General features: G+C 43.2%; 1 protein-coding gene across 7 annotated transcripts in view; it reads right to left on the reverse strand.

The window, feature by feature from the left end:
- Positions 1-12,417, reverse strand: part of LOC139692789 (carboxypeptidase D-like) — a 201,245-nt gene that overhangs the window by 136,690 nt on the left and 52,138 nt on the right. For 4 of the 7 annotated variants that reach the window (XR_011701787.1, XM_071591076.1, XM_071591071.1 and 1 more), the window contains exon 1: positions 4,269-4,314. The exons of 1 other annotated variant lie outside the window; for it this stretch is intronic. The gene's annotated coding sequence lies outside the window, so the exon portion shown is untranslated. Of the gene's footprint in view, positions 1-4,268; positions 4,332-12,417 lie in introns of those variants that run through there. 2 more of the 7 variants (XM_071591075.1, XM_071591073.1) reach the window with 2 other exon arrangements.

Consider the following 12,417-nt stretch of genomic DNA (forward strand, 5'->3'; position numbering starts at 1 on the left):
ACAGTCGCAAGACTCAACTCTCGGTGGGCTGCCTCTGAACTCATTCCCCGCCCTCGAAGATTCACTTCTCTCATCCAAGCAGGCAGGAGGGGTCTCCGAAGTGTACGCGACAAAATCACTACTAACTCAGAAGTCCGGGAGGAAGACCCACGCGGACGGGTAATCGAACCCCCTGGATGGGCAGGCATTCATTCCCCAGAGCCGGCTGACTACCCGGGGTCCGAGAATTCACGGCGGCGGCGCGCGTGCCTCGGGGGGGGGGGGGGGGGGGAAGCGGGTCAAGTGCACCGCCACCACGCCCTGCCCGCTCGCGCCATGCCCATACCCGCCGCGCGAAGGCACAACTTCCCGTTACCCGGGAGCCATACCAAGCAAGAGCACGAGCGAAAGATTCCATTTCCTGTTAGTGTGTCGCAGTCAAATTAATATTTCGGCCCGTCAAGATGCGACAACGAATTTGATTAAATGAAGCCTAGGTAAAACGGGGCAGGACTATGATTGCTACGAAAGAACACATGATCGTTAATCACAATACCAGATGTTATTAAACAGCAGCAAACAATTCTAGATAGAACATATACTTCTTGGTTAAGTTAACTCCGATTTCCTTCAGATACTTCAATCAATAGTATACATAAGTTTGTACACATATAAAAAATCCATTCACACACATACACACACACACATGTATGTATGTATGTATGTATGTATGTATGTGTATATATATATATATATATATATATATATATATATATGTATATATATATATAATATAAATATTATATATATATACATATATATATATATACTTTATATATATATATATATGTATATATATATAATATTTATATTATATATATATATACATATATATTAGTGTGTATATATATAAACACTTTTTCATAAAAACCATAAGCACAGTAATCAACCCGAAGGTCCCCTTGGTAGGCGACGGTATAGTTCACCCAGTACTAAGCCCAACGGCGGGTGAAATTCACACATCAGGATAGGGTGACCATACCTTTTCCTATGACGCTTATTGTTACCCTGGAAGTTCTGGCAACCGAAAAAACATTCAACTTGGCTAAAGCGAGAGAGATGTCCACGGGAATCGAACGTGGGCCCTCCACTCAGTTGTCCAAAGCTCAACCCCTTGAATTTTATATCCCCGTATACACACACACATATATTCTACAGACACATACACACACACATATATATATATATATATATAATACATTATATATATTTAATACATAATACATAAGGGGATATAAAATTCAAGGGGTTGAGGTTTGGACAACTGAGCGGAGGGCTCACGTTCGATTCCCGTGTATATATATATATATATATATATATATATATATATATATATATATATATTATTAGGTAATCTACCGGTTAAGGTACGTTTTTTGGAAGGACAAAACTACCAAACAAATATTTTATTACTCCTAACAAAACACAAAATCCATCATCCTACTCTATATCAGGTCCCTCTTCATCTCTGAGTACTTTCTTCCTCCCTTCATCCCGTCCAACATCCCTATCCTGTTCCTTCCCTTTCCTCGTTTGCCCAACGTTCTCCCCTCAATTACCGTCTTCAACATCCCACTGCCGGTCAATACCCCCTTCATCCACTTTTCCTGCCTCCATAGGATTGCTCCCAACAAACCCCTCTCTTCGCCCACCATACCAAATACTTCCTCATTTCTTTTCTTCTCTGTCCATTTCACCTTCTCCATTCTTCTCCACACCCACATTTCAAAAGCCTCCAATCTACGTCTATCCTCCTGCTTCAATGACCACGTTTCCGCGCCCTACATAGCTACGCTCCGTATCAAAGTTTTTACGAGTCTTTTCTTAACATCCTTACTCAAAGTCCCCGTCATCAACTCCCTCCTCCTTGTGAAAGCCTCTTTGCCTAGCGCAATTCTTCTCCTTACGTCCCTACTACTTCGACCGTGTTGGTCCAAAACACTTCCAAGATACGTAAACTGTTCTACCTGCTCTAGTTTTTGCCCTCCTATTTTAATGTTTAGCTTAGCCTTTTTCTTTCTAGAAAATTGTATAACCTTTGTTTTATTAATATTGATTCTCATCCCATACCTGTCGCACTGAATTTCCTATTCACTAAGCAATGCTTGAAGCCCCTTGGCTGACTGACAAACTAAAGCTTGGTCATCAGCAAACCTAACTGATTTTACGAATTCCCCGCCCACTTTCATTCCTACCTCCAGTTCTTCCCATGCCTTTTTAATCATTTCCTCTACATACCGGTTGAACAGCAATGGTGACAATTGGCAACCCTGCCTTACACCTCTTCCTAACACTGCCCATCCAGAATCCCTGTTCCCCACTCGCACCTGAGCAGTCTGAGACATGTACAGGTTGCGGATTAGCCTCTTTTCCCTCCAATCTATTCCTATTTTCTGCAATATACTCATTAGTTTTTCCCAATTCACTCTATCAAACGCTTCTTCGAAATCTACAAAACAGGCAAATACCTCCTGGTTGTGTTCTATATTCCTCTCGATTAATAATCTCATTACTGCAATGGAATCACGCGTACCTCTGCCCTTCCTAAACCCAAACCCATCATCCCCTAAGTAATCATTTGCCCTACTCTCTATCCTTTTCTTTATAATCCTAACAACTTTATATATATATATATATATATATATATATATATATATATATATATATATATATATATATATAGTATTCTGATTCGTAGTATTCATGAGGAAGGAATCTGGCCGGAAGACTTTGTGAGATCAGTTTTAGTTCCTATTCCGAAAAGGTAAAGGCTACATCATGTGAGGACTACAGGACGATAAGTTTGATATCCCCCGCAGACAAGGTTGTTCTCATGGAATGGACAGAGAAGAAAACAAATGAGGAAATACTTGGTGTGGCGGGCGAAGAGAGGGGTTTTTTGGGAGAAATCTTATGGAAGCAGGAAAAGTGGATGAAGGGGCTATTGACCGGCAGCGGGATGTTGAAGACTGTAATTGAGGGGAGAATGTTAGGAAAACGAGGAAAGTGAAGGAACAGGATATGGATGTTGGACGGGATGAAGGGATGCAGAAAGTACTCAGAGATGAAGAGGGACCTGAAGTAGGGGGGGATGTTGTGTTTTGCTGGGGGTCATAAATTGTTGAATTAGTAATTTTGTCCATCCAAAAACCTACCTTAACCGGTAGATTATCTAATAATAATATATATATTTCATATAATATATGTACACACGCACATATACACACACAAACAATTTAAAAGGAGTAAATTGGTATCCATCTATCAATTCAGGCACTCAAGCACCAAAACAGCAAATGCCAGTGGACATCGTCTGCAGGAAGAACGTACAAGGTCACTGCCGCTGACATGGACTACTTTCCCGTCTGATCATTGCATTCGGAGGACACATAGCTTCTCGCGCAGTCTCAAGTAGACCACCACCTCCATGAAGCACGAAGGTAGGTGGGTGTTCAAGTGAACAAGAGTGCGGCGTTCTGTTTGCTTGGACGCCCGCCCACTCCCATGGGTTCCAAGTCCGTCTCACCCCTTCCCTCCCGAAGCGACCGGGTTTTCCCCGCGGCTGGGGACAGCGCAGCACTCGAGCGATTCCCCGCGAGTCTTCGCAGGGGCGGCCGGACTTCTGTCAAGGTTGATATCCGTTCGCGGGAGGGAATGTTCGGAAGGCGGCCAGTCAGGTGAGCTGAGCAGGCGGAGGACGACACGCAAGTCAGACCAGCGCGCACAGACGCGCATCGGTGCGGCATTTTTGGTGGGAATGCTTCGGCTGTTTGCACGGAGAAGCCGGAATCGACGTCAGCAGAAGGGCGGAGGCAAACATTAGGGCAAGCCTAAAACCAACTTATAATGGATGTTCCGTGTGCCATTGAGCGTCGAGGCACGTGCACCACAGTTAATTGCCCCCAGCGATCGAGTCGGCAACCGCAAAGCCATGAGAGCGGTGGTTTGCAATTATTGGAAAACAATCACACAGCGATTGCATTCATTTCTCGTTTTTGAAATCAGAATGGGGAGGGGAGAAATGTAAACAGGGGTGTTGGGTCGCACGAGGGAGAGGGGGGGTTTCGAACGGGGGCACCCATCCTCCGCCCCGGGTTTCGAATGATCTGCAGTGACTGGGAGCGCGCCCAAGGGAGGGACGAGTGCAGACGGGGGCAATTCAGGGAATCCCTCGGGGGGGCACAAAGCAAGGACGACCTCCCTCCCCCCCGGGAGTGAGGGGCACTCACCTGTGGACGTCTCGCGGGTCAGCGTGCGGCAGGGCTGAGGGATGTCGCGGTGTGTCCAGTTTGCGAGCGGCGGACTGACTGAGAGGTGAGCAGCGAGGAAGGGCGAGGGCCTGCGGCCGGCCGCCTCCCCTCCATGCGGCCCTCCTCCGGGCACCACGTGGGGCGGGAGGGGAGGTGGTTCGCTCCTCCCACTGACGCCCGCCCGACACTCGGATGATCCACGGACGCCTCCGAGGAAACGACGCGTCTACCTTCCGAGAAACGAAAGAAGACCTTTATTTAAAGCGAGCAAAGAGTTTCTTTTTTAATGAGGGGCGGCGAGTATCTCTCAAATACTAAAAAATGTTTATCATCATGGATTTCCCCTCTCGCCCTTAGAAATTTCCTAAGCGACGGCTCATTTCTCGTGTCTCTGTACTTGTGAGCCATGGAGTTTGCTGGACGCTGACTGGGTTTATTTCAACACATATTCATGAGTAATAATTTCTCCGTCTTGGCTAAACGATCACTTTTTAGCGTACTCCCGCTGAGTCAACCCGTCGTGCGATACGTTGGCAGAGTGGATTTCGTGAAGCTTTCTATCGCACGAATCGAATGATCGCAGGTAGTAGCTAGGCGGGGTGGATTCTAAGCGCGGCAAGTTTGGAAAATAGTTCAGCCTCTTAATGTTTCGATGGAATCCGTCCGAAAACTGACGGCAGGAGTTACCCCAAAGATTCTTCCTTCCCTCAGCGGCCGAAGCACGAGAAGTTCCTAGAAGCATGAAACTAAGCGTGGGAAGCGACGAGACAGTTCAGCATACTGACTGATGGCGATGAGGCTTACTTCCATTGGAGACATTTTGGGAGTTAAGAGAACGGTGCAAATGAAGCAGTCTTCCCTCAAAATTATGCCAAAGGAGGGAAGGCTTTTCCGCCACTGGTTTAAATTCTAATATATTCCTCCATTGACCTGCAGAAAGAAATCGGATCTTGATTTTATTCTGGAGGAACTTCAGGACGCATGCGCGATGAAACTGGACTGAAACGGACTGTAAGTAAGCAGTAGGCTGGTTGTTGAAAATCGGCTCCAGTGATACTGGTCCTGATGTTCAATGTAAACCATAGATAAACCAAATATGTACAGAATGCAGGTAACCATATCTATTTCTTTGTTGCACAAAAAACAAAGGAGACCTTCATTCCTTACGATACATCTCACACCACTAACATTGATGGAAATTAATTTATACTACGGTAGATTGTATGTATTCCTAAAATATTTTATAAGTTCTCAGATTCATAATCTACATGGTGCCCCGCCACCCACCGCCAGGGCGTTCGGGAATCGCCCACGGGGGGCCCCGTTGCATTTTTAAAATCTTCTCTACTCCGTGTAATGTTTTCCTCTCCGTTGTATTTATATATCAAATTTAATATGCATCTTAATTTGCAAAAATAGCACTTCAACCTTATCATCGGATTTCGCACGTTGATATAACAATTTGACAATCACATACACCCAAGCAATAAGTGGAAGAAAAACCACCTAGGTGGGAATCGAACCCACGACCTCTGGGTTGGCAGACGAGGACGTTTCCTCGCCGCCACCGGGGCCAGCATTAACATGATACAAGATACAAACGAAAGGGATTTTAAATACTTTTTCGCTATATTTTTCATTTTCAAAATTAAAAATATTAGACCAATCATAAAATACTTAGAAACCATACTCAAAGATGTCGTGAAATATCTCGCACAATTATACACACATGCTTTACAGATTCGAATGAAAAGGGTTGGCTGCAATCGAGGGTGCAATTATTCGTCAACAAAGGGCTTTCGGTAAGGTTTTTTTCACGTCATTGCAAAGTGGAGTGAATTTTTCTGCGCCTGTTAACAGCAGATGTCTTACACAGTAGATATAATTCTCCACCATGTATTTTCTACTCATGGCTGACAGTTATATTTCTAGACATTTACATAGCTAAATGCATGACGACATTGATGCTAATGAAGACAATCCCCATCCATTATATATATATATATATATATATATATATATATATATATATATATATATATATATATAAACCATTAACTCAGTAGTAATCAACCCGAAGGTCGGTTTGGTAGGTGAAGGTAGAGTTCACCCTGTACTAAGCCCAATAAGGCATGTGAAATTCACGCATGACAACACAAACTCTAAAAAATGTGTAGCCCTTTTTTATGCATTTTTCCATGTCAAAGCCGATTTAACAAAATTTAATATTTCCGCTCACTGTGGCCACTGTATGTAGAATGAATGGTTTGTTGTCGAGTGCAGGTAAAATTCTCCAGAGACATAGGTACTTTCAAATGTAGAATAATCTATTAAGGATTTTGTCGTCTTTAAATTCACGTGGAAACACCATTTACTGCCGGATGTCTTGGGAGATCAGAGTGCCAGCTGAGAGTACAAAATGCATTTGGTTTATATATACAGATACATATATATATATATATATATATATATATATGTATGTATGAATATTAAATATAATATATATGAATATGTAATATACATGAATATATAATATATATATTATATACATATTTTAGTGTTTTGTTAGGAGTAATAAAATATTTGTTTGGTAGTTGTGTCCATCCAAAAACCTACCTTAACCGGTAGATTACCCTAAAAAAAATATATATACATATATATACATACATATAATGGTTTATGGCTGCGTAGATTTTCGCGGCGGTGGCTTGAAGAATTCTGCATGTCCGGGTTTTCACCGCGTTGTTGTTTGAAGCCGACAACAGTTCATCTTCGACCTGAAGACGCCGGATGAAACTTCGGCGAAACTGTTGTCGGCTTCAAACAACAACGCGGTGAAAACCCGGACATGCAGAATTCTACATATAATGGTTACCTACCGGTTAAGGTAGGTTTTTCGATAGACATAGCTACTAAATAAATATTTTGTAACTCCTAACAAAACACAAAATCCAGCATACTACTCTGCATCAGGTACCTTTTCATCTCTGACTACTTTCTTTCTCCCTTCATCCCGTCCAACATAAACTAATCATTTCCTCTACATACAGGTTGAACAGTAACGGTGATAATAGCCAACCCTGCGTTACAACTCTTCCTAACACTGCCCATCCGGACTCTCCGTTCCCCACTCGCACCTGAGCAGCCTGAGACATGTACAGGTTGCGGATTAGCCTCTTTTCCCTCCAATCTATTCCTATTTTCTGCAATATACTCATTAGTTAAATCCATTTAATGATTCTACATTCCATTTTCTTACTCGCCGCCCCCGCCTTATCTTTTTGAAACGGACTCTACATTTCATAACAACTAAATTGTGGTCAGAGTCCGCATCCGCTCCTAGGAAGCTGTGCGAATTTATCACATTGTTCCTAAACCTGAGTGTAACCAGGATATAATCTAGCTGATACCTTTCTGAGTCACCTGGCATTTTCCATGTACACCTGCGTCTTTTGTGGTGTCTAAACCAAGTGTTGGTGATGACTAACCCCTGTCTCGTGCAGAACTAAACTGCTTTCTCCCCGCGGTCATTCCTCGTGCCTAAACCGTAGTCCCCCACGACATCACCATCTCTTCCTTTTCCCACCATCGCATTCCAAACCCCATTACAATCAAAGGTTTCCCTGCAAGAACACACGCAATCATGTCCTATAATTGATCGTATATCCCATCGACCTCTTCCTACATCTGGTTGCTCAGTGGCATGTATACCGGAATAATAACCAAGTTCGTCGGTTCTGCTTTTATCTCTACAAGTAGTATTCTATCCGTTACCTGCTCTATGTTGACTACGCTTATTCCTACCTCTTTATTTAATACTAAGGCAACCCCTCGTTGGTTCTAGTCCCCGCCGCTGTATATTATTCTATGCTGATCACCCAAGTAATCCCTGCTATCCTTCTATCTCACCTCGTATGCACCTAAAATATCTATTTTTCCCCTTTCCATCTATCGCTCAATATTATCCGATTTCCCTGTCCTCACCATTGCCCTAACATTCCACGTTCCTATCCTAACTAATTTGATCTTCTCCTGCGTCTTCTGTTCTGCCGCTTACCGTTTTCCTGGAAAGGGTTTCGGGGTATGATGACCGCGGAAGCATCGCCTCCCCGGCTGCCGCGCACGTCACACGGCCAATTTTGCCGAGCCCCGTAGTTGCCAGGACTTATAATCTCTGTAGTGACCAGTATATTTATCTTTGGAATGATAATTGAGGTGGTTTCCCGTTTCCTTTCTCAATAGTGTTTTTAACGTGACATCATCACTTACTTGCCGCCCCACTGGGGTCAGACGCCATTGCAGCCGCCTCACTGAGGAATATACGCTGCGTGGACTACCTTTCGTCTGGCTCCTAACCCTCGACCCATGGGTGACCCTACCAGGAGCAATTATTATTTCTTCCGCCAGCACAGCTCTAGGGGTCATCGGAACGCGCAAGCCCTTCCACCATGTCAAGGTTGTAGTCCGGGGAGGGATAAATACAGGTATATATCTATTTAAAATAAAACGCTCCTCGGAGACGCACATGTATATATATACATCTACATCTACATAATACCCCGCAAGCCACCGCAAGGGCGTGTGGCGGGGAGTGTTAGGTCACCAACCGTAAAAAGGAACAATACCACATGCAAAACAACAACATGGAAAATTACACACACAGCAGCGCACACACTCATGCAAAAATCCCTTCATCCAACACTCATGCAAACACATATGCCATAAATCAACAAACAACTGCACCCCAGGATGCAGCACGAAAGCCATCCAACAACACGGAAGCCAGGACACAACAAGCAAGAATGCGAAACTCCACCACCACATGAACATGCACCACAAAACACTCTACCCCCCGAGCAGACTCTAAAAGGCAGGAAATGCGACCCAACGGTGCAGGTAGCAAGAATTTCCCCCCGCGGAGAGGGACGAGGGATTGAGAGGGAGACTTAAAAACAGATGAACAGAACACGAATGAGGTCATTCGGAAAGAATGGTTTATTATAACAAAACACATAGAGTTGGTGGAAGAGCATGCATTTAAGTAGAACTAGTTATTTTTTAGACGCTGAGGGTGGCAAGTGGAATTTTTGCTATCTTTTGCTATCTATAACACTGCAGTTCTATCCCGTATTGTCCGTAGGAAGAAGGAGTCCTTGGGACGGCTAGTTCTGCATGCATGATCCAAGCGACCAATGTATGTAGGAGTGCGAATAATTTGCGAGACCTCGGTGCTGAAACATGCGGATCTGAATTTATTTACTAATTTCAATCTTGCATTAAATCGTCTCTCTTCTAATGATTCCCACCCCAACTCCATAAGCATGTCAGTGACGCTTTTCGTTTTATCGTGAAAGCGTTTTAGGACCCGCCTGCCAGGCCTTCTCAATTTCCCGAATGAGGCCTCTTTCACTCGGATCCCACACGCTGCATGCATATTCTAAATGAGGCCTTACAAGAGCGTGGCAACAACGTTCCGGGACCTTGGAGTCTTTTTTGCCGACAATGCGTCTAATAAATCCCAATTTTTATATGCTTGACCGCAGACTTTACGTATGTGAGTCCCCCGAGTTAAGCTTTTTGTGAATGTAACACCTAGGTATTTTACCGTATCAACTACTGCTAGGTCAACTCCAGCTAATTTGTAAGCAAATCCCGTTGATCGTTTAAAGAAATTTACCCCCGACCATTTACTATAAATTAATGCCAATCCCTAGTTAGAACACCATTTAGTAATGCAATCTAAATCCTGCGCTAGAATAAAACGATCCTCATCCCCAGATATCTCCCGATAGATCACCGTGTCATCCGCGAACATCCTAATTTTACTTTTCACTTCGCGGTTCAAATCGTTAACAAAAATCCAGAAAAGCAACGGCCCGATTACGCTTCCCTGGGGTACCCCCGACGTGACTCGAATGCTGCCGGAACTAGCGCCATCAAGGACTACCCTCTGTTCCCGCTCTGAAAGAAAATCTTCAACCCAATTTATTTCACCCTTGTTTATACCCGCCACCTTTAACTTATGAATGAGTTTACCATGGGGAACCTTATCAAATGCCTTTTGAAAATCTAAAAAGATCGCATCCACTTGCCTACCTCTCTCACCCGACAAAAGTAAGTCATGTGTAAATAATCCTAATTGGCTTCCGCAGGAGCGGGTTTTCCTGAATCCGCGTTGATTGCCACTTAAAAAGTTAATGTTATCAAGGTATCTTATTATTGAACTGACAATTAGGTGCTCTAAGATTTTGCAACAGATAGAAGTGAGAGATATAGGTCTGTAATTACTGGGGTCCTCACTGTCACCACTCACTTTTAAAAATAGGCGTCATTTGCGCGGTTTTCCAAATCTTAGGGACTTTGCACTCTGTGAGGGATTTGTTAAATATAAATTCAAGGTACGGGGCAATGTTTGAAGCTATATGTTTTATCATCTAGCTGGTATATTTTCGGGACCGGGGGATTTGTTAGGTTTAATCTCATTAAGCAATTTGAGATTCCTTGTTGGTCCGCTGTTATTTTTTCCGTGGGTTGAGTATGTGTTTTTCTGGAAGATATACGGTGGTAGCATCGTTCGTGAAAACGCTTTGGAAGAATGAATTTAGGATGCTAGCTTTACCCTCACTGTCTGTATGAATTACATTGCTACAATCCCTTAAGCAAGCCACTTGTTTGTTTACTCCCATTTACTTCCCTAACATATGACCAGAAAGCTTCGGGGTCAGTGTCCAAGTACTCGCAAAGTACTTTGCGTTTAAAGTCTAGTAAGGCGCTACGTAATTGTGTTTTGGTTTCAATTTTAGAGGATCTATACTTGTCCCATAATTGTTTATTCTCAGGGGATGATGTGTTCATGCCTGCCCTCTTTACCCTAGAGTGTAAATTATCTGCTTTCGAAGGGCTTTTCTAACGTCTTTATTGTACCACCTGGGGTCGTGATTGGCTTTGTGGTATTTTATAGGGATGAAATCTATGATGCCTTTTTGCATAATATTGACAAATTCTGTCCAAGTTTCTTCCACGTTGGCATGACTTAAGGGGGTTTTGAACTCGGGCAGTGAAGAGTTTAATTGATTGGCAAAAGTTTTAAAGAGTGCCTTATGGTAATTACAAATTTTTCTTTTTGGTTTAACAATCTTTTTTATTTCTACGTCCAAGTGGATATTAACTGCTTTATGGGCAATCAAGCCCTTGTCAGTTGATACACTAATAATACGTTCAGGCGTGTTTGTTAGAAATAGGTCCAATATGTTCTTTCCACGGCTGGGCATGCGTACTGCTTGATGGAGGGAGTTTCTTTGAACCAATGTTATCAAGGAATTGCAATATTCGCGATCGCGGGTCCCAGATTTAACGATATTATTGTCCCAATCTATACCAGGGAGGTTTAAGTCGCCACGAATTATGTTGATGCTGTTATTATATTTACGTGTAAAATTGTAAATTCGATCGTTGAGGGCATGAAGTGTTTCCAAATCTGAGTCTGGAGGTCTGTAGAAAGAGCCAAAATTTATGTTGGGTTGATTTGTCCGTAGCAAGGTGCACCAAACACTTTCTATGTTATTATTTTCAAATGAAACTTGCCTGCTTTGCAAAATGACTTTTAACTGCCACAAAAACCCCTCCTCCGGGTCTTGTATCTCTATCGTGTCGGTAAACTTCGTCGGAAATCTATTGGGAAAATTTCTTGGTCGTTCATGTCATTACATAGCCAACTCTCTGTGCCTAATACTATATCAGCGGAATGAGTTTGGATTATGTGTTCTAGATCCGCTGATTTGTTTTTGAGGCTTCTGCCAATTTATAGCTAGTATATTTAAATTATTTTTATTTTGAATAACATGCTTATTTGTGACTGACTGTAATTTAGAACGACTTTGTGAGGAAGCGCGTGTCACAAGTCTTTCTAAATCAATGCCAGTGTTGTCGGCGACTCTTATATTTTTATTAATAATATTATACGCGCTAGCCCCTGATGTTACCGACCCATCAAGTGACCTGCCCTCTATCCTAAAAAAGGCCTACAGTGGTCGAGTATCCGCTACCTTACTCGCCGCTTCCGCCGTGTAGTGGACCCCAAATCGGTTAAGGGGAATCCTGCATGATCGGAGGGTTGGCCTAAGGTCGA

This window comes from Hetaerina americana, unplaced genomic scaffold (assembly GCF_022747635.1).
Source record: "Hetaerina americana unplaced genomic scaffold, ioHetAmer1.1.p SCAF_41, whole genome shotgun sequence".
Taxonomy (NCBI): Eukaryota; Metazoa; Arthropoda; class Insecta; order Odonata; family Calopterygidae; genus Hetaerina; species Hetaerina americana.